Source organism: Neoarius graeffei, chromosome 18 (genome assembly GCF_027579695.1).
Source record: "Neoarius graeffei isolate fNeoGra1 chromosome 18, fNeoGra1.pri, whole genome shotgun sequence".
NCBI classification, from domain to species: Eukaryota; Metazoa; Chordata; class Actinopteri; order Siluriformes; family Ariidae; genus Neoarius; species Neoarius graeffei.
In genome coordinates this window covers 21,894,589-21,918,414 of record NC_083586.1, presented here as the reverse complement: position 1 = coordinate 21,918,414, position 23,826 = coordinate 21,894,589, and positions in this window count along the sequence as shown.

Sequence of the window (23,826 nt, the reverse complement as noted above, 5' to 3'; positions counted from 1 at the left end):
TCCTCGTGTCTGCATGGGTTTCCTCTGGGTGCTCCGGTTTCCCCCGCAGTCCAAAGACATGCAGGTTATTTGGTGGCTCTAAATTGACCGTGAGTGCAAATGGTTGTTTGTGTCAAGCAAGAAAGCACAACTTTATTCATCACACAAGTTCCTGTCTGCATTTAACCCATCTGAAGCAGTAAGCTTGAGCGCACACACACATACCCAGAGCAGTGGGCAGCCATGCTAACAGCGCCCGGGGAGCAGTTGGGAGTTAGGTGCCTCGCTCAAGGGCGCCTCAGCCCAAGGCCGTCCCATGTTGCATGTCTTTGGGGGAAACCGGAGCACCCGGAGGAAACCCACGCAGAGAACATGCAAACTCGCCGGCCCAGAACCCAGAACCTTCTTGCTGTGAGGCAACCGTGCTAACTACTACACCACCGTGCTGCCTTGCGATAACCTGGCGACTTGTCCAGGGTGTACCCCGCCTCTCACCTATAGTCAGCTGGGATAGGCTCCAGCTTGCCTGCGACCCTGTAGAACAGGATAAGCGGCTACAGATAATGGATGGATGGATGGATGGATGGATGGATGGATGGACGGAGTTCTATTCAAGTCTTGAATCCGATTGGTGTTGATTGAGTAAGAAAAACAAGAACACACTTGGTGGTGCAGTGCTGTGGTGGTGGAGCGGTGTGATGAAGCAGAGTTACCGCCCCGAAATGGATTAATTTCCTGTAACAGCACGGGCCATGGTGTGTCATTCTTCTTACACCACAGCTATTTGATAAACAAACAAACAAACAAACAAATAAACAAACTCCTCTGTCCTGAAGATGTTGGAAAACTGAAAGTTCCAGCTTCACTTCCGACTGTTACAAATCACTGACACTGGAGACTCCTTCCAAGAATGTTCCATAAACTCCTTAAACGCTGAAGAAAACATCACCATATAAACGATTCCAGATGTTTTAATCCCTTTATGAGGTGTCCGTGTTACTACAGAAACCATAAAGTATTAGAACGAGCGTGTTAATAAGAAAATAAATTTGATTTGCTTTTTTGAATTCCTTACGTATTTATTGTCAGAGCTGCTATCGTAGACCGTGTCCGAAATCACTCACTACATAGGGCACTATATAGCGAGGACGCCATTTTGTAGTGCTGTCCGAAACCTTAGTGAGGATTATTTACACCCTATATAGCGCACTCAAAGTATCCCACAATGCATCACGGAAAATAGCGTACAACCGATGGTCACTAACCAAGCAATATATCCCATCATGCATTGCAGTCGCGCTGAAAGAAATCAAATTAAAAGTCTCAAATTTGATTTAATAAAAGGCAGCGGCAAAGAAGAAAGTATTCAGCCTTGATTTAAAAGAACTGAAAGACGCAGATACTTTCTATTGATGAATGTGGGAAATGCGCTCAGTATAATATGGATTTATCACAAAAACACATGCGTGTATTTATTATTTTGAAACCAACCAGCCGACTGATCTGGCACGTTTTAATTGTGCGACAGTAATGACGTAAATACCAGCGCGACGGAGTAGTGTCCAAAAGCGTTTTTTTTTTTTCCATTTTACCAATGAGCTCACTATATAGTCCTCTACATAGTAATTCCCTATATAGGGAGTAGGGAGTAGTGAACGAGTGAGCGATTTTGGACACAGGGATAGAAGATTAATCAACACCTTCTGACCAATCAGAACTGACGATTCAATGGTGATGTGCTCTTAAAAATATTTAGCTCTTGTGTAAGGTATATGGGCGGCACGGTGGTGCAAGAAGCAAAAAGGTTCTGGGTTCGAACCTCAAGGTATCTTTCTGTGTGGCGTTTGCATGTTCTCCTCATGTCAGTGCTGGTTTCCTCCCACAGTCCAAAGACGTGCAGATTTGGTCAACTGGCTCCTCTAAATCCCCCATGAGGGTGATGGTTGTGTGTTTCTATGTTACCCTGTGATAGTGATAGATTGGTGACCTGCCCAGGATGAACCCCGGCCCCTCACCTGAAGCCAGCTGGGACTGGCTCCAGCTGACCCGTGACCCTGACGGATAAGCGCTAGAGATAATGGATGAATTTTAAAAATGTATCACATGGCAAAAGAAATACTGTTTTACAGATGATCAGACAATATAACAACCCACAGCAGATCTTTAAAAGATCCATAACAAGCAGATTGATCATTTTGTACCGGGGGCAGTATGGGGATGTGATGTGACACGGTCGGTTTACATCATGTAAATCTGTTCTTTTTTTTTTTAAAGATTTTTTTGGGGCTTTTTCACCTTTATTGGATAGGACAGTGTAGAGACAGGAAGTGAGCGGGAGAGAGACGGGGAGGGATCGGGAAATTACCTCAGGTCGGAATCAAACCCGGGTCCCCGGATTTATGGTATGGCGCCTTATCCACCTGAGCCACGACACCCCCCATGTAAATCTGTTCTATATGAACTTCTGAGTTCTCTGGGAGAATCTTCCAGTAACACGTGAACAATTACATTCACATCAAAGCTGGTTGTCGACACGAATATGTGGTTCAAAGCCATCTACAGTATATAGCCACACTAAGGCCGATGCTGATATAGAGTTGACTCTTTAGAACTTCTCTACGTCATAAAATTTTTATTAAAGAAATATATGTTATTTACCAGCTGGGAGGTCCGTATCGTGAAATACCGTGACCGAGGTCTTGAAAGTACTGAGCGAGGCCCTCTGGGCCGAGGTCAGTATTCAAGGCCGAGGTCACGGTATTTCACCATACGGACCGACCTTGAGCTGGTAAATAATATATTTTTTTCTTTACCAAATTCTAACAGAAAACGAGAGCGCCCGAAAGGGAAAACCGAGCCGAGACGCCATTTCGAATCCTCATTCACGGCTGTAATGCAAATGGCTTCCTCCTCGGTATACAAGTGCACTTCCATGGCAGGAAAAAAACTACATTTTGCTGCCTATGTAGTCCCATATTTATACAAATAGGAGTCATTCAGGATTCAGCCATGTTTTTTCTCGGCGTTAGCAACAGTTAGAGGTTTTTAGCTTTCTCCTGAAATGTTTTCTTTTATTTCTTCTTCCTCAGGGTAGTAAAACTCGCATTCGCTGTGAACACTGTCGTTATTGCTATCCATGCTGTAAAATTAATGCTATTCTCCTGAGAAATGCTGGCAAAAATGTATAAGATTTTTGATAATCTTATAAATAAATCTTTTTTTTTTTTTAAATGTTGACAAAAAACGCTACTACGTTTGCTGTTGTTGTGAACGAGCGAGTCGCCAGAGGTCCGTAACCGGGGTCCGTACCGTAGGATATGGACCTGCCCGCCAGCCAATCAGAGCGCAGGATTTGATGGAAACTGCACTGTGATATATATATATATATATATTAGACCGGCGGCACGGTGGTGTAGTGGTTAGCGCTGTCGCCTCACAGCAAGAAGGTCCGGGTTCGAGCCCCGTGGCCAGCGAGGGCCTTTCTGTGTGGAGTTTGCATGTTCTCCCCGTGTCCGTGTGGGTTTCCTCCGGGTGCTCCGGTTTCCCCCACAGTCCAAAGACATGCAGGTTAGGTTAACTGGTGACTCTAAATTGAGCGTAGGTGTGAATGTGAGTGTGAATGGTTGTCTGTGTCTATGTGTCAGCCCTGTGATGACCTGGCGACTTGTCCAGGGTGTACCCCGCCTTTCGCCCGTAGTCAGCTGGGATAGGCTCCAGCTTGCCTGCGACCCTAGGATACAGACCCGCTCGCCAGCCAATCAGAGCGCAGGATTTGGGCCGCGAAAAAAATAAAAGAATGTTAATGCCCGCACCCTCGGGTGGGAGTCTGTGAAACTGCGCTCATTTTCAATTACATGCTGAGCAAGACTCAGCTGCCTCACACATCCACGTCCTCCACCTCTCCCCTTATCTTCGCCCCGGCCCACTTTTTAGCGTTTTTCAAAATGTTGCAGTGGGTGAAGTTACACTTTAACCTTAGCCTTTATAGCTCTGCTTACAATCTGAGTGATCAGAGGTCTACTGTCTAATGTGCACACAGACGCACCTGAACCAGGTAATCGATATCTCTGAAGTGCTGACGGCCTCCACACGATTCATTTATCAGGCTTTATTCGTTGTCCAGAACTGGGACAGAATCAAAAAAGCTTCATGTCTCTGGAGACGGACCTAAAATTAAGATTTCTCACAGTGGCCTACTAAATTCTCACATTTCACATCTACAGACTTTCAGAGCCTGAGGAAATAAAAATGTCAAAAAATGTGTCATATTAAGACTCATTTGAATTTCCAAGTCAATCTGTACTGATAAATGAGACAGAAGGTTCAGAATTAGAGTCGTCGTCTCATACAGTAACCTCATTCCCACGTTATGCTATTTTTTTTAAAAATATCATGTCCTAGTCGGGCGGCACGGTGGTGTAGTGGTTAGCGCTGTCGCCTCACAGCAAGAAGGTCCGGGTTCGAGCCCCGTGGCCGGCGAGGGCCTTTCTGTGCGGAGTTTGCATGTTCTCCCCGTGTCCGCGTGGGTTTCCTCCGGGTGCTCCGGTTTCCCCCACAGTCCAAAGACATGCAGGTTAGGTTAACTGGTGACTCTAAATTGACCGTAGGTGTGAATGTGAATGGTTGTCTGTGTCTATGTGTCAGCCCTGTGATGACCTGGCGACTTGTCCAGGGTGTACCCCGCCTTTCGCCCGCAGTCAGCTGGGATAGGCTCCAGCTTGCCTGCGACCCTGTAGAACAGGATAAAGCGGCTAGAGATAATGAGATGAGATGAGCGGCTACAGTTATCGACACCCTAATGATCTTTTGGCCGTTGCAAAAGTAGAAAAGACTTTCAATACGTAAATTGTGCTTGAATAATTACTCAAACTTCCACTGGAAAAGAAATGAGCTGATTCCCGATGACTTGGCGTATCAGATCATGTGACACCGTTCCACAATTATCAATACCTTTGTCCACAGTTATCGACGCCGTTCCACAATTATCGACATCCAGATGATTATTTATTTTTTTTAAAAATCGGTATGTGGTATTAAGTGAACAAAACATAGTTTTTATTTAAAATTTGTTTTCCATAGACTTATATTTAGTACAAAATATATTTTATATAAATATATCGATGGGGCGGCACAGTGGTGTAGTGGTTAGCGCTGTCGCCTCACAGCAAGAAGGTCCTGGGTTCGAGCCCCGGGGCCGGCGAGGGCCCTTCTGTGTGGAGTTTGCATGTTCTCCCCGTGTCCGCGTGGGTTTCCTCCGGGTGCTCCGGTTTCCCCCACAGTCCAAAGACATGCAGGTTAGGTTAACTGGTGACTCTAAATTGAGCGTAGGTGTGAATGTGAGTGTGAATGGTTGTCTGTGTCTATGTGTCAGCCCTGTGATGACCTGGCGACTTGTCCAGGGTGTACCCCGCCTTTCGCCCGTAGTCAGCTGGGATAGGCTCCAGCTTGCCTGCTGGAGTGGCCGCTTTATCCTTCTACAGTGTAGAAGGATAAAGCGGCTAGAGATAATGAGATGAGATAAATATTTCGATGTCAGTGTTTACGTAAATGAGGAAGTAAATCTGTTTGTGAACAAATGAACTGATGATGTTTAAAGGCCAATTTATGCTGACAATGCAGTCCTCGCAGACGGCGTCGCAGATGGTGTCTGCGTAGCCCCCCCACCTTCGCAGATGCTCTGCGCGCACCTCCCAAAAATTGTGACCACCGCAGAAGCCTCGCAGACAGCGTCGCAGACAAGAGGGCTCTGATTGGTCCACTCTACATCCGCTGTACACGCACTTCCGCTTCCCTACTTTCCCGGTTTGTTTTCACGACCGACATTTTTAAAAACACGAGCGAAGATGGAGCAGCACGAAGAGCGGTTGATCGAGGAAGTGAGGAAGTACGGACATCTATACGACTCCAGTTCTAGTCATTATAAGTAACCGGAGGATAAACACTCCACTAACCACACCCACCAACTACTCCTAGCGATTTCGCGACTTCGTGCCCCCTTGCGTTGTGGCGGTGAATGACATCGCGCACGCCTATTACTCCCCGCTCAACGATAAATTACAACTGTCTGCGAAAAGCTATCTGCGAAAGCCTTGTCGCAAGAGCATGCAGAGGCCTTAACCTGTATCAGAAAATCGTTTTGTTCATTCGTTGTTGTTTGTATTAACCAAAATATAAAATGTCTCCTGATATTGTAATATGTGGTAGAGATTTACAACAAACTGCAAAAATAAATAAATTCTGAATGGAATAGAAAAATCTGAATATTTCAAGCATGTAATTTTTTTTTTATATGCTCAGAATTTAATTCTGGTTTAATTCTGTTTATTGCAATCGGATTCCAAATACTCTATAAACATTCCATTCTGTTATGAATCAGAAAAAAAAATCATAAATCACAGCACTTTTATATTTTTTAAGTCCTTCATCCACTTCAACAGTGTTACACACAGATCGATCCGTAACAGTTGTAAATGTCACTTAATTCCACAGGGTGTCGATAATGGTGGACACCGGTGAAAGTGATCACTATTATCGACACCTCATGTGCAGTGGCGGTTCTAGACCAAAATTACTAGGGGGGCCGAGGTGGGGCCAGTGTTTTTTCAGGGGGGCACATATAAGGACAAAACATGGCAATATTTAAGTGTTCAAAATGTTTTGTTTAGTTTATTTAAAACCAAAACAACATACATTGACCATAAATACAATGAGATAAACATTCTGTCTCAATAGCCTAAACATAAAATAAATTGTGCTCAATAAATCTTAAAACCATGTTTCTCTTTTTTGTAAAATAAGATTTCTATTTTTGCATACAATGAACCTTTTCTTCAGACGTGGCTGCACTGGAGTGTCGTCCAAGCACTTGCTGATATCTGGAGAAAGATGAATACAGTAAATATGAGAGTGCTACTGAGAACAACATTTATTTATCATTATTCATTTATTAATTTATTATTATATCTATTATTTGTATTTTATATTTATTAATTATTATTCAGACTTCACACTTTCAGGGTAGGCTATATGAATTGTAGGTCGACACCGCTCACACACACACATTTGTTCAACATCACAAACCTGATGGTGCTGTACTTGATATGCATGGTGAATCTGGTTGTCCCAATGACTCGTTGGGTTGTCCCTCATTCTGTCCCTCAATCTGATCCTGAATGTCTTCATCCTCACTCTCAGATTGCCTTTCAGATGCCTCACTTTCCACCTCTCCAACCACCACCTCTGGCTCTCTCTCCACCTCTGGCTCTCTCTCCTCTTTCATAATCTTCATCTTCCTTACTCTCTCTATGTTGCTTTTTGCCAACAGGGGCAAAAAAGGACATAATGTCCTTCTTGCTCCTTTTCATGATGACAGCCTACAGTAGGCCTATACTAAAAAGTAAACAGAGAGGAATGTAGCCTCTACATATCACAAGGCCATTCAAGTTTTACAAGCAGGTTAAACACTGTCGGTTATTTTACCCATTTCCCAAAAATATTAAGTTAGGCTAGTTATTGCTGTGCAACGCACTTTTAAGAAAGCACGATAAAATGGATTTATTATTGTAGTGAACAACAACAGTAAAACACGGATATGTGCAAACACTGACGTTACAAAACTGAATAATTTTCCTTACCTTCGCCTCTTTGCAGTAGCCTAGTCCTTGCAGGGCTGCAGCTGTTATCTCTCACATCCGAAGTTTACAATTTGTGCTGCTGCTGGTCTTTCTGCTGCAGGTAACAGTGTGCGTGTAGCGCTTTAAGGAGTCCGTGTAGAACACTCCGTCATGTCAGTTCCGATCTTTGAGCCAGCGCATGTCGAAATTAATAAATCTTATTATCTGTTCAGCACAGGGGCCACGAGCAATTTTACAGGGGCACTGCCCCCCCCCGGCCCCTGTTTAAAACCGCCTATGCTCATGTGACTTCTCAAACGCGTGTTTAGATACAAAATGGCGACTGTCAAACGAAAGAGTAAGAAACAAAGGAGATTTCGACAAGGAGATCATAAAATATTGGCGAATTTGATCAGTAAAAACATGTCCGTGATCTTTCCACCATGCTTACCTGCGATGATAACAGCCGGGTTTTCCTCAAATTGCTGATCGTGCTAAAAAAAAATTCCATCTCAGGTAACGAGCTGTGTCATCAGACAACAAGATCAAAGGGCGAGGGGGGTCTTCTGGTTGATTAATTAAAGCCTAGGTCACAACCGGCCGTACGTGCTCCTACGGCTGGTCTACGTGCAAAAAACGCAAGAAACGCACGGAGGGCGCGCGTGTGACGTGCTGATTTTCGAGCCGTAGACTGGCCGCAGAGGTTCTTTGTCATGTCAAACAAACTCTACGTCATGTCAAAACTCAAACTCTACGCTTGCGTTTTTTTTTTTTTCAGGTTGCAAGACAAACTTACGGCCAACGTGTGTCTTTCTCCATGAACAAAAAAACCCGCAGAGATTTGGGAAACGCCAAAAATCGCACGGCCAAAAAATCGTACGCCCGGTTGTGACCTAGGCTTAACCAATAATAACTGTTGTAACTCAAACTCACCTTTGTAAAATTGTTTTTTATTGGTAAATCTGAAACGGTGTAGCCGCCGCTCTATTAATGAATTTAATTGTGGAAGACTGTAATCCATGTACATGCACGAGTAAACCATTAGCTAATTGTCCATCCATCCATCCATCCATCCATCCATCCATCCATCCATCATCTCTAGTCGCTTTATCCTGTTCTACAGGGTCGCAGGCAAGCTGGAGCCTATCCCAGCTGACTACGGGCGAAAGGCGGGGTACACCCTGGACAAGTCGCCAGGTCATCACAGGGCTGACACATAGACAACGATTCACACTCACATTCACACCTACGCTCAATTTAGAGTCACCAGTTAACCTAACCTGCATGTCTTTGGACTGTGGGGGAAACCGGAGCACCCGGAGGAAACCCACGCGGACACGGGGAGAACATGCAAACTCCGCACAGAAAGGCCCTCGCCGGCCACGGGGCTCGAACCCAGGACCTTCTTGCTGTGAGGCGACAGCGCTAACCACTACACCACCGTGCCGCCCCATTAGCTAACTGAATGAGCTCAATTAGCTAGCCAGATCTTTTGATGTTTTACTTTTTAAGATTTCCTGCTTTATTAAATATCTGTAAATGCTGCAACGGTGTATAAGAAACATTCAAGATAATGTGTAAGGGGCATTGTTGCTAGACAGATAACTATGTCAATTATGAATTAACATGAGTGACATAGCTAATGAACCTAGTAAGCTACTGAAACGCCAACAATATTTGGCTAAGTTAGCTAGCTAGTCAGCTACATCCTGTGGAAAACAGAGGTGGTGTTCACCTGGTTTGTGAATTGCTAAAAAAAAAAACCCGCTTTCCTTAGATGTAGAACCTTTTCGGATTAGTAGTGTTTATACTCCACATGACTTACAGTGGATATAAAAAAAAAGTCTACACACCACATTAACATGATGGGTTTTTCTGATGTAAAAAAAAATGAGACCACGATAAATAATTTCAAAACTTTTCCCACCTTTAATGTGACCTATAACCTGTACAATTCAACTGAAAAACAAACACATCTGTTCGGGGGAAAAACATAAAAAATAAAAAACGTACAATAAGCTGGTTGCGTAAGTGTGCACACCCTTAAACTAATACTTTGTTGAAGCACCTTTTGATTTAATTACAGCATTCAGTCTTTGGGGTTCACACCGCCCATCAATTAAAATGACTCTGATTAACCCCAAATAAAGTTCAGACATTTACTCAGTTGCTCCTCCAGCAAAAGCCAGGGTTCACAGAGAGCTTACAAAGCATCAAAGGGATCTCATTGTTGAAAGGTATCAGTCAGGAGAAGGGGACAAAAACATTTCCACGGCATTAGATATACCATGGAGCACAGTGAAGACCGTCATCAAGAAGTGGAGAAAATATGGGACAACAGTGGCATTACCGAGAACTGGACGTCCCTCCAAAATTGATGAAAAGACAAGATGAAAACTGGTCAGGGAGGCTGCCGAGAGGCCTACAGCAACACTGAAGGAGCTGCAGGAATTTCTGGCAAGTACTGGGTGTGTACTACATGTGACAACAATCTCCCGTATTTTCCATATGTCTGGACTATGAGGTAGGGTCAGAGAAAAACATCCCGGATAAATTTTGCAAAAAAAATACATCAACTCTCCCAAAAGCATGTGGGAAAATGTGTTCTGGTCTGATGAAACCAAGGTTGAACTTTTTGGCCACAATTCCAAAAGGTACGTTTGGCGCAAAAACAACACTGCGCATCACCAAAAGAACCCCATACCCACGGTGAAGCATGGTGGTGGCAGCATCATGTTTTGGGGTTGTTTTTCTTCAGCTGGAACAGGGGCTTTAGTCAAGGTGGAGGGAATTATGAACAGTTCTAAATACCAGTCAGTTTTGGCCCAAAACCTTCAGGTGTCTGCTAGAAAGATGAAGATGAAGAGGAATTTCATCTTTCAGCACGACAATGACCCCTAAAAAGTTTTGGAACGGCCCAGCCAGAGCCCAGACCTAAATCCAGTTGAAAATCTGTGGGGTGACCTGAAGAGGTCTGTGCACAAGAGACTCCCTCGCAATCTGACCGATTTGGAGCGCTTTTGCAAGGAAGACGGGGCAAATATTGCCAAGTCTAGATGTGGCAGGCTGATCGACTCCGACCCAAAAAGACTGAATGCTGTAATTAAATCAAAAGGTGCTTCAACAAAGTATTAGTTTAAGGGTGTGCACACTTACGCAACCAGCTTATTGTACGTTTTTTATGTTCCCCCCCCCCGAACAGATTTGTTTGTTTTTCAGTTGAATTGTACAGGTTATAGGTCACATTAAAGGTGTATTAAGTATTTACACTTAATCACAACTTTTACTTTAGCACAAGTCACTGTGGTGTGTACTCTCTCCAACACGGTGTATACCACAGCACTGTTGAATTCTGGAACCTGATTGATCAGAAGATGCTGACTCTCGTTCGAAAGGTCTCAGGGAGCAGGATGTATGGTACCTGTAAAGTGGGGCTCGGACTTTGGGTGGCTGAGTTATGAATTTTTAAAGGCTGGCTCAAGCCAGGGCTCATGTTAAAGTTTTTCGGGGGCTCCGGGGCAAATAGCAGGCCAAGCCTGGGCTGGTTAGAAAGGGCTCAGGGAGAGGGATGTGCCTCTAAAGTTTGGCAGGGCTAAGACCATCGATTTTGAACATGTTCAAAATTTCAGCGACGAAGAAGCGACACTTTGCGACTCATGCGAGGAAATTGAGAAGCCCCACAGATGTTTCAAGACACTTTTGAAACTCTCTCGCGAATGACGTTCGCAATTTGTCACAAGCTGTTGCAGCCCAGTGAGATACTGGCTTTAGGTTTTTTTTCGCTTGTGACATGAATGCAGCGAAAAGCAAACTGGGTGAGTCCTGTCAGATTTTAACAGGGCACAAGAACTTTGTGCATCGACATAATAACATACTGTATTCACAGACTGCACCACAGACTACATGTAAAGGGTGTGGCCATCCTTTTATTTTTACGATATCGTTAACACACATGTTCACAAGCCAAAATGATAAGATCCTGCAGCAGGCTTACTGCGTATACACACACACACACACACACACACACACACACACACACACACGTGCCAGCTGTCCAGCTACTGCTCGTATTCATTAATAGGGTATTCCTGTACTCACTATACCCTGTGTATGTACATGGTACACGTGCCGTTTTGAGCTTCACTTTGATTTTTACAACAGATGGGTCTGTGAGAGATGTTGATTTTTGGAACGGCTCTGAAGAAAATCTGCTTGAAATCCTTTGATTCTTAGGAACTAAAACTTATTACAGGACTTGTTCACTTGCAAATCACACAATCATTCTAGCGTTATCTCAGTCTATTAGACTCAGGAGCTCAGATTGCAGTTACTGACTTTGTATTACAGACAGGCGACTCTTGCAGTCTTTGTTTGGGACATTCCACCGAATGGGTGCCATTTGCTTGTTGTACCACTCCCAAATTAAACTTAATTTGTTCTATCTTTTCAACACTGATTATAATAACATATATTTAACTATTTAAAATGTGTATTGGTCAACCTCAGGCTACGTTACAAGGTTTGGAAGTCAAAGATGGCTGCATTTTTTTCAGTCCTGTTACCAAAACTCTGAAAGTAACAGGACTGAGTTTTTAGCCTAGGATTAGCTAATACATGGAATTAAGCCACATGGCGTCATCACTAATAGCATGACCACACTTAGCACATTCTAGTGATTTACCAAAAATCTGTATTTTTAAAATAAACAAATATCATCTAAGAAATAATTTAAGTAACAGGACAGTATGTTGACATTGACCTTATCAGTCAAAGTTAAAAAATCATCAGATGTACAGAAAAGTAAATGAGAGAACTAACTTTTGGTCTTCCCATGGCCTTCAGAAGACACAACTGATGTAACTTCCTGTTGAGCATGTGATTTATGGAATACTCCAAATTTGTCAGATGGGGTAATATGCTTGGGTAACAGGACTGAGTGAAAACCCAGGGACACGACTAAAATGTGCATTTTAACTAAGATATTGTGGATTTCTTATGAAAAAAATATATTTAAACCATGGATAGGATATGGAGTCGCACAACAGTGCAAAAGAAATACTGTTTCTGAAGGATTTTAATCAGAATATTTCATAGTTAAGTATAAAGTTAGAGTGCGGGGACAGGTAACGCATGCTATTTTTCAGTGTTTTAGGTAGTGTTTATTAATCCTTACAATTATATATCTTAAATTTGAAATCAGATCAATGTGCAGGACATTCTGCGTAATAAGGAAATGTATTTTAAAGTACATTTTTATGTGCATTTATACATATAATTTTCTAGGGACGGAAATGGCACCGATTCGGTGGAATGGCTCCTTTATAGTTCTTTCGGTATTAAGCTCTGTCTTAAATAGCCACTGACATTCCCTCAGTTTGCCTGGGTATATTCACTGTCTTATATGTAGATTGACTGTCCTGAGCATGAGCTCAGATTGCAGTTGCTAAAATAGTAATAATGTATTGATATAAGGTGTTTTGTGGTCAGTGTACTACACTGTAGTGTGTCATGTGGTAATGGATTATATGACAATGCAACTTTCATCCATATTACCATATATCAGTTGTAATTATGTTCTACACATACACCTGCAACTCTGACAATATCATTTTCAGTGACTAATAAAATGGTTTTGAAAATGTCTACTTTTAAAACATACTTTTGATATGGTCATTTTCTTCAAAAGAGAACTGAAGTCATTTTTAAACTTGCTTTATTTCTTAATTAACCTGTTATTCAATTACATTTTTGGTTTTTGTAACCTTATATCGTGACTCGTATTGGCAACTAATTGCAATTAAATATTCTACTTATCGGCCTATTCGGTTTTTAGCCGTGTTGAATTTGGTTCGTTTGGTCCACGGCAGGCGTCGCTTATCCGTGCGATCTTCATGAGACTTGTGCGAGACTTTGAAACGTGAAGTGTCAGCCAGGTGTCAGTGCTGTCATTTTGAAAACTCTTTTCCAAATGAAATATGGCACTAAAACGAGTTTAAATGATGATTACTGCCTACTTTTTTCAAACTTTCCTGATTGCTATCAAAACAAACAAAACTTCCGGCTTGATTACATCAGCATTTGAAAGAGGGCGCGCACGTCTTTTGACAACGTTGGCAGATGTCGGTCACTTTGATTTCCGCTGTATGTTTTACTTCCGTCCGTCCTACGATGTCTCGCACAGGTCTCAACGAATCTCGTTTACAGCCATCGCTTTGACACATGGACTGATATATTACAGAGCATATGTGACCCCTCACCGAATCCAGGGACGCATGTCGGCCGAAACGAATCCGAGATAATCGCAAAAGAAGCATTTTTTTTTTAAATTTGTGATTTTTGTTTTTTTCCATCATGTGCAAGTTGAGATCTTGAAGAATGCAATCAGTATTTCAGATAATAGATTGTTTTGTTGGAAAAGCATACATTTTTTGTTGCAAATTGTCTCGTTTTTGTCAGGACCGTAGCCTGCTGGGGGGTGTGGGTAAATTACCATATGGGCCATTCACATGATGATTTAAAGTCATTTGTTTTTTTTTTCCGCGAATCAGCTGTATGATCCGGGCTGAGCACATGGCTACTTAACCTGCATACAGGCGTGTGATTTCACTATGGAATGAGGAAGCTAAACAGAGCGCAGAGGAGCTGAAACACCACGAAGCAAACAGACGCACGGTATTTACATCGGAGATAAACATTTCTAGCAAAAAAAAACGCAACCTCGTTTTCCAGATTGAATGGAATACTTGAATGATCGGATGATACACGGACCGTTCTAGGATTACATTCCATCGGCGGCATTGGTGTGTGCAAGGCACCGTTTCTCTTTCTGATGGGGTGAGTTTATTAATCTAAGGCTGTGTGGTTATTTTTGCATGTAACGGAGAGTGTTGTGGTTTGGTTCAGCACATCACACGCGCGCTCTCGTGTTTTTCACACGCGCGCTCTCGTGCGTTTCTTGCGTTTTTTGCGTGTAGACCGGCCGTAGGAGCACGTACCGTACGGCTGGTTGTGACCGAGGCTTTACATGAAACTAGTGTTGTATTAGTTGTGTCATCATCGTGCTATCTTTCTTTCTTACGGTGTGAGTAATTTTTCAACCACAAAACGTTAAAGTATACTTTAGGACTTATTTTTGTACTTCATAATTGTGTTGGGCATACTTTGCATGGAAGGAAAATTGACGTGGTGATCTTTGTTTACATGAAAGTAGTATCGTGCTAGCTAGTAGGGGGTAGGGCTTTCCTTAATATCATGCAAATGAGCAGCATTATGTGCCCGCCCTACACTCAGAGTAGCTGACATGGAAAACTTTGAGGGCGATTTTCTCCCTTTTCTGTTTTAAGAAGTATACACTTTCAAAAGCCCACACATTCTTCAAATGAAGAGTTCAGATGCAAAACCCCCTAAACGCCATCTCTGTGAAAAATGAGTTAATGCTGTTGTGTGAATCCTGTCTACATCTAGTATATGTAACTGAAATATTTTTGTAAAAAAATTACATAAAAACCACTCCCCGTCTTGTCTAAAATATTGGTTTAGTATCAAAAACCTCTAAACGCCACTTCACTTTAGCAGCAAAAGCCTCTACTTTCAACAACCAATCAGAACGTGACCTGGACTCGCGTGCCATAATGTTTGTAAACAAAGTTTCGTCAGGAAAACTTTATTCACAGGAAGATTTTTGCGAAATGGCAGCTAATACCGACATAAATTACGATGGCATGAATGAACCTGTCCTCCAGACAGTGAATGGGCGGAGGAAACGCCGTGTTGTGGAAAATCATGGTCGCTATTTAGCGAAAATGAAGCGATATAGCGGCGAAAATGTTGAAAATGGAATAGTCTGCCATCACAACAGCTTGATGTGCGCCGCGGTAAGCTTAACTCAGATCGACCTGGCTTACTTCAAAAAACAGTTATACACGTCCAAAGATAAGGTTGAACAGGACGCTATACTTCTGTCTCACTTGAATATTATGCCGGTTAAGCGGAGGAGAGAACAAGTTGACGACGAGGGGAAGAGACGACAAAGAGACGTGACCATCAAATTAATTATTATTATTATTTTAATAATAATTAAAATAATATTAATAATAATATAAATATTATTAATAATATATAATAATAATATAATATAAATAATATTATTTACCATCAAATCAGGGGCGGCACGGTGGTGTAGTGGTTAGCGCTGTCGCCTCACAGCAAGAAGGTCCGGGTTCGAGCCCCGGGGCCGGCGAGGGCCTTTCTGTGTGGAGTTTGCATGTTCTCCCCGTGTCCGCGTGGGTTTCCTCCGGGTGCTCCGGTTTCCCCCACAGTCCAAAGACATGCAGGTTAGGTTAACTGGTGACTCTAAATTGACCGTAGGTGTGAATGTGAGTGTGAATGGTTGTCTGTGTCTATGTGTCAGCCCTGTGATGACCTGGCGACTTGTCCAGGGTGTACCCCGCCTTTCGCCCGTAGTCAGCTGGGATAGGCTCCAACTTGCCTGCGACCCTGTAGGACAGGATAAAGCGGCTAGAGATGATGAGATGAGATGAGACCATCAAATCAAATTATTATTATTATTATTATTATTATTATTATTATTATCACAGTTATTGTGTCAATGTTGTTAAAGTTACTAACTTAAACTTGCCCTTCTTGGCAGAATATTGCTTGTTGCATTTACTGTACATGTATTTGTGTTAAGATTTTCATGTTGTTTACACCAGGTTTTTATTGCACTTCAGTATTATTCCAATGTATTTTATTTGGTTTAGTACTTTGTATCATTTGCTTGGAAAGCAAAAGTCTGCTGATGTGAAGAAAATAAACCTATTGGCGTTGTTTAAACTGTGTGGATTTCGAATTTCTTAAATGTTGACATGACAGGCCTTTTGCCTTCATTTATGAAGAGGAGTGTTGGTATTTATTTAGGTATTGCTTAAAAACATGACACGATTATCTCATGATCATAGGTCCATTAACTTAGCTATGAATGTGCCAACCACACCACCATCACTATTACAACCACCCTATATGTGTGGCAGACTAATTTTCAATGTTTCCAGTTGTATCTCTGGTGATTTTGTAACACTTACCCATGTCTGTAAGGAAGAAATGGATTTAGAGGTTTTTGCACACAAAGAACCTATGGATTTAGCTGGTTTTGACGCAAAAGAAAGAAAATATTTGTTAAAAACAGTAATTTTGCTGAAGTAACATTTGTGAGATTAACACGTTTTCCCTAACTAATAACCTTGTGATTTCAAATTAATCTAGGTTTCTATACTTAAATACAAAGGCCTGATAAAAAATGGCCTTTTTCTCAAAAAGTGGTTAAGTGGAGTTAGAGGGTTTTGCATCTGAACTCTTCAAATATTGTCAGATCTCCACATGGAAGGCATCATTGGAAAGCTTAGAAACTGTACTTTCTGAATCTGTCAATAACTCAAAATGCCCCCGGGCCGACATGTGTCCCTGGATTCTGTGATCTGCCACATATTTCAAACACTTGCTATCAGTCAAAGTCAAAGTCCCTTCCCACGCCATGTGGCACATAGGGCGGCGCCGATCTCTGTTTCTGTAGCCCTCGGCCTCTCGCCTATTACATAGCTAGGGTTACAGTGGGGGGGCTAGTCCTCTGGTAACCGCGAGAGTTTGACTCCCCACTCGCATCTGTATTGACCAGCAAGTGGCCTAGTGGTTAGCGTGTCCGCCTCTCAATCAGGAGATCCACTCACGGTCAGGTCATACCAAAGACTATCATAAAAAAATGGTGCCTACTGCCATACAGATGCGAGTCAAACTCTCGCAGTTACCAGAGGACTGTAACCCTAGCTATGTAATAGGCGAGGGCTACAGAGATCAGTGCCACCACATGGCGTAGGAAGGACTTGACTTTTTTTTCGCATCTGTATTGCAGCGTGCCTTGCCAGACGGCAGTATGTACCATTTTTTATGATGGTCTTTGGTATGACTCAACCGTGAGTAGAACTCGCGATCTCCCGATCAAGAGGCGGACATGCTAACCACTAGGCCAACTCACGGTATAACTTGCTATAGCAGTGGCAAAATAGCTATCAAAAAAGCATTCCGATAGTTAATAAAATGAGAAATAGAATTTTGATAATAAAAAAATTTGCCTTCCGTTCTCCTTTAAGAGATTTTATTTACAATATGTCTCTGGCAGCTCAAAATGCATCTTTGGGCATTTAAAAACTGCAGAGCTTCCGGGGCAGGGCTGTAGCCAGCATTTTAAAATCACCGAAGTCCATGATGCGCGCGCTGAAAATTTTTCGACATATATAAATGAGAGAGGTGAATTACATGTCGCACAAGAGATCTATTCCTGAAATTACTTTTAATGGTGTTTGAACTGAATATCATCAGTTTTGAAAAAAAATCATGTATGTGGCAAGAGTAAGAATAATTTAAAGTGCCATTCCACCATTGGATGTATTTTTTTGGCATAAAATACAATATATTTTATGACAACATGACTAGACAGAGAAATCTTTTAGCTTCAAAATGATATATCAAACATAATTTTTTGACAACGACAAGTATATTCATTTTGCGACCAAAGTCACCTACCCTTTTAATTTCCGCGCGGTAGTGAAACGTGATGTCATCGGCAGGTTCCCCTTCTTGTGTACAGATTATCAGCAATGGCGGATAGAACGCGATTGTCAGCTTCGGAAAAGAAGCGAAGGAAAATAGCAAGTGATGCCCAAAGGAGACGGTCGATGGTGAATATCGGCACAGCAATCGACAAGTGGAAATCGCGTTCTATCCGCCATTGCTGATAATCTGTGCCACGTCACACGTGACGTGGTACACAAGAAGGGGAACCTGCCGATGACATCACATTTCACTACCGCGCGGAAATTAAAAGGGTAGGTGACTTTGGTCGCAAAATTAATATACTTGTCGTTGTCAAAAAATTATGTTTGATATATCATTTTGAAGCTAAAAGATTTCTCTGTCTAGTCATGTTGTCATAAAATATATTGTATTTTATGCCAAAGAATACATCCAATAGTGGAATGGCACTTTAAGCTTGTTTAATGGTTTGATCTGGCCCAAGCAATGAGGACAAAAGATACCCTAACCATGCAGCCTATGGAACTAAGCTACATTAACAATCTGGCATCCGTTACACCTACACACACAAAAATTCTGGGAAAAAAAATCAGTATACACCACCATGTTTTAGGCAAAGTTATCCAAGGCAAACATAAGTTGAAACTTTCCACTCTATTGCTTTGGCTTATCTCATCTCATTATCTCTAGCCGCTTTATCCTGTTCTACAGGGTCGCAGGCAAGCTGGAGCCTATCCCAGCTGACTACGGGCGAAAGGCGGGGTACACCCTGGACAGGTCACCAGGTCATCACAGGGCTGACACATAGACACAGACAACCATTCACACTCACACCTACGGTCAATTTAGAGTCACCAGTTAACCTAACCTGCATGTCTTTGGGGGAAACTGGAGCACCCGGAGGGAGAACACGCAAACTCCACACAGAAAGGCCCTCGCCAGCCATGGGGCTCGAACCCGGACCTTCTTGCTGTGAGGCGACAGCGCTAACCACTACACCACCATGCCACCCCTGCTTTGGCTTATCGAATGATTTATTTTTAAAATAACAAACAAGGTAGGCTACAACTGTGCTGCTTCGAAAATGTAAATTTAATAGCTTCATGAAAGTGCGCGGGCGGCACGGTGGTGTAGTGGTTAGCGCTGTCGCCTCACAGCAAGAAGGTCCGGGTTCGAGCCCCGTGGCCGGCGAGGGCCTTTCTGTGCGGAGTTTGCATGTTCTCCCCGTGTCCATGTGGGTTTCCTCCGGGTGCTCCGGTTTCCCCCACAGTCCAAAGACATGCAGGTTAGGTTAACTGGTGACTCTAAATTGAGCGTAGGTGTGAATGTGAGTGTGAATGGTTGTCTGTGTCTATGTGTCAGCCCTGTGATGACCTGGCGACTTGTCCAGGGTGTACCCCGTCTTTCGCCCGTAGTCAGCTGGGATAGGCTCCAGCTTGCCTGCGACCCTGTAGAACAGGATAAAGCGGCTACAGATAATGAGATGAGATGTATTTTCAGCTCTTAAAAATGACCGAGGTCCAGACCTCGGTGGCCTCATAGCTGGCTACGGCCATGTTCCGGGGGCCTCTGGCGGCCCCCAAACCCCCAGCCTTACTGGGTGGACGCCTAGGGTGACCAGACGTCCCGGTTTTACCGGGACAGTCCCGATTTGTGGTTGTGTGTCCCGAGTCCCGACAAAAGTCTGTCGGGACACGGATATGTCCCGGTTTTCGCGACATTTGCGACTGAGCAGCGTGGGAATCATTAGCGGAGAAATGTCTGCATTTACTATTTTGATGAATTGACAGGAATCGCAAACTTTCCTGGTTACTGCCCCCTGGTCCTGTGGCATGGGGGTTTATTTAGCCACATTATTCCAGACAACAGAACGGGTTGCCATGCAACAAAAAAATAAACATTAACTGGCGCGAATGTTCTTTGTCTAGCAGCTAGCAGCAGTAATGCCGCAGCAATTATGCCGAAAAGAAAATGTACCTTTTCCAAAGATTTACAGGGCACCTACCCCTTCCTCCGAGAGGTGCAGAACAATGCGCACGAAGCCTACTGCACACACTGTAAGTGTTCCTTCTCCGTAGCCCACGGTGGTAACGCCGATATACAGGATCACATTAAAACGGCTAAACACAAGCGGTGGGTTGAGGCAGGGCTAATGCATTTTGTTTAGGGTGGGTGGATTGGCAGTCGCCTTAAGCTTTGCTCCTGTGCTTTGTTCTTGTACTGAGTTGGATAGCCTATGTTGCAAATGCTGTGCGCTCCTGTGGGGGCTTTCCTCGGGCTGTTGCCCCTCTCCTCCTTTACTGCTGTTTTGTTTGAGTGTATATTCTCAAATCACTTGTCTCTTTTTTGTTTCTGTTTAACATACCATTCTGACAGTTTGGCCACATTGCTGTGTTGAACAGCTTGTTGCAGCTTCCATTAAAGTGTTCACTTTTGTACACATCTTCTTGCTTTATTCATTCAGTTGTGGGGAATGGTTAGTAAGGTTGATTCTGATCTAGGCTATGTTGAGGTCACATATCTACTTTTTAAGTTCATGCTATAGTGCATACAATTTTAGAGATATAGCCTACAGTGGTGCTTGAAAGTTTGTGAACCCTTTAGAATTTTCCATATTTCTGCATAAATATGACCTAAAACATCATCAGATTTTCACACAAGTCCTAAAAGTAGATAAAGAGAACCCAGTTAAACAAATGAGACAAAAATATTATACTTGGTCATTTATTTATTGAGGAAAATAATCCAATATTACATATTTGGGAGTGGCAAAAGTATGTGAACCTCTAGGATTAGCAGTTAAAATTAGAAGGTGAAATGAGAGTCAGGTGTTGCCAATCAATGGGATGACAATCAGGTGTGAGTGGGCACCATGTTTTATTTAAAGAACAGGGATCTATCAAAGTCTGATCTTCACAACACATGTTTGTGGAAGTGTATCATGGCACGAACAAAGGAGATTTCTGAGGACCTCAGAAAAAGCATTGTTGAAGCTCATCAGGCTGGAAAAGGTTACAAAACCATCTCTAAAGAGTTTGGACTCCACCAATCCACAGTCAGACAGATTGTGTACAAATGGAGGAACTTCAAGACCATTGTTACCCTCCCCAGGAGTGGTCGACCAACAAAGATCACTCCAAGAGCAAGGCGTGTAATAGTCGGCAAGGTCACAAAGGACCCCAGGGTAACTTCTAAGCAACTGAAGGCCTCTCTCACATTGGCTAATGTTAATGTTCATGAGTCCACCATCAGGAGAACACTGAACAACAATGGTGTGCATGGCAGGGTTGCAAGGAGAAAGTCACTACTCTCCAAAACGAACATTGCTGCTCATCTGCAGTTTGCTAAAGATCATGTGGACAAGCCAGAAGGCTATCAGAAAAATATTTTGTGGATGGATGAGACCAAAATAGAAATTTTTGGTTTAAATGAGAAGCGTTATATTTGGTGAAAGGAAAACACTGCATTCCAGCATAAGAACCTTATCCCATCTGTGAAACATGGTGGTGGTAGTATCATGGTTTGGGCCTGTTTTGCTGCATCTGGGCCAGGACGGCTTGCCATCATTGATGGAACCATGAATTCTGAATTATACCAGTGAATTCTAAATGAAAATGTCAGGACATCTGTCCATGAACTGAATCTCAAGAGAAGGTGGGTCATGTAGCAAGATAATGAACCTAAGCACACAAGTCGTTCTACCAAAGAATGGTTAAAGAAGAATAAAGTTAATGTTTTGGAATGACGAAGTCAAAGTCCTGACCTTAATCCAATCGAAATGTTGTGGAAGGACCTGAAGTGAGCAGGTCATGTGAGGAAACACACCAACATCCCAGAGTTGAAGCTGTTCTGTATGGAGGAATGGGCTAAAATTCCTCCAAGCCGGTGTGCAGGACTGATCAACAGTTACCGGAAACGTTTAGTTGCAGTTATTGCTGCACAAGGGGGTCACACCAGATACTGAAAGCAAAGGTTCACATACTTTTGCCACTCACAGATATGTAATATTGGATCATTTTCCTCAATAAATAAATGACCAAGTATAATATTTTTGTCTCATTTGTTTAACTGGGTTCTCTTTATCTACTTTTCGGACTTGTGTGAAAATCTGATGATGTTTTAGGTCATATTTATGCAGAAATATGGAAAATTCTAAAGGGTTCACAAACTTTCAAGCACCACTGTACATGTGCATATGCGTTCTTCTTGGTGTTCTCACAAACAGGGGAAATAAATCAGTTTAAATTTGGCCTATGGACACAGCCTGGCCTATTCTCAGCCATTACCAAATCTGTTGTCTGACCATAATTTAACTGATCTGTACACCACTATGCTACTGGATAACAAAATGCCTGTTTGTTTTATTTCATGTGAGATGCTGATAAATGTGAGCTTCAACAAAATGATAAGAGCACCTCTGAGTGTCACGTGTACGTAAAAAAAAGGTGTGCGTGCACGAGCATGGTCGCACGCAAAAGTGTCCCGGTTTCAGACTAGGGAAATCTGGTCACCCTATGGACGCCCCCCTTTCCATTTTCCTGGATCTGCCCCTGCTCTCTCTCTCTCTCTCATGGGTGTGTGGATATGTTGTGCAAGACATTTCATTTGTCAGCCTGTGTGTGTGAGAGAGAGATTGAGTCGCATTCTTTAAAAGGCAGTAATCCTTCCTCTTTGCCTTATTTAGACAGTGCTACGAGTTTACCTGTGGAATGATGCAAATAGAGCGCTCCTATTGGCTGGGATGTTGGTGATTGATCACACTGGACCCTCCCTAAACCCACAGCCAGGTTTATACCGTATAGGGAGTCTGCAGTCACCTGTACCTGATGAGGAGAGGCGCCATCACTGACCTCACCTGCCTGTCCTCCTGCGTCTCCTTTTCTGTGTCTGTGCCTTGTTGTTGCCTTATAAGGCAACAGATATTCATTAATACCGGAACATCAGTGAAATATCATAACTGTGCTGTACAGAGAATACAGGAGCTGTGTATTACACAGTTTATTAATATATAAGATGTAAAAGACAAATTGTGTGTATGTGTGGTATAAATAAAACCTTTAAAAGTTGTACATGCAGACCATACACATCAAATATTTTTTTTAAATAATAAAATAATAGGGGGAAAAACAACAACTTCAGACTAATATGTTGCGAACGAGTTTCCACCTTGACTTCCGCTTTCGTTCGGAACATCCGCATCACGTGACCTGCCGAGCGCGCGCCATAAACGGTCAACAGCTGAGTGTTTGGGTTTGGGTTTTTTTTTTTTTTAAAGAGACAGTAACCCTTTAAAACAAACCTCATCTTCATTCTTCCAAGGTCGAAAGACACATACATGTAAACCTTTGGTCAATCAAACCTGTATAACCAACCTCCAAAATCCGTATTTCCCTTATAAAATCCGTATAAGATGCAAATTAAAATAATTTACCTAAAATTTGAATGGGCGGCACGGTGGTGTAGTGGTTAGCGCTGTCGCCTCACAGCAAGAAGGTCCGGGTTCGAGCCCCGGGGCCGGCGAGGGCCTTTCTGTGTGGAGTTTGCATGTTCTCCCCGTGGGTTTCCTCCGGGTGCTCCGGTTTCCCCCACAGTCCAAAGACATGCAGGTTAGGTTAACTGGTGACTCTAAATTGACCGTAGGTGTGAA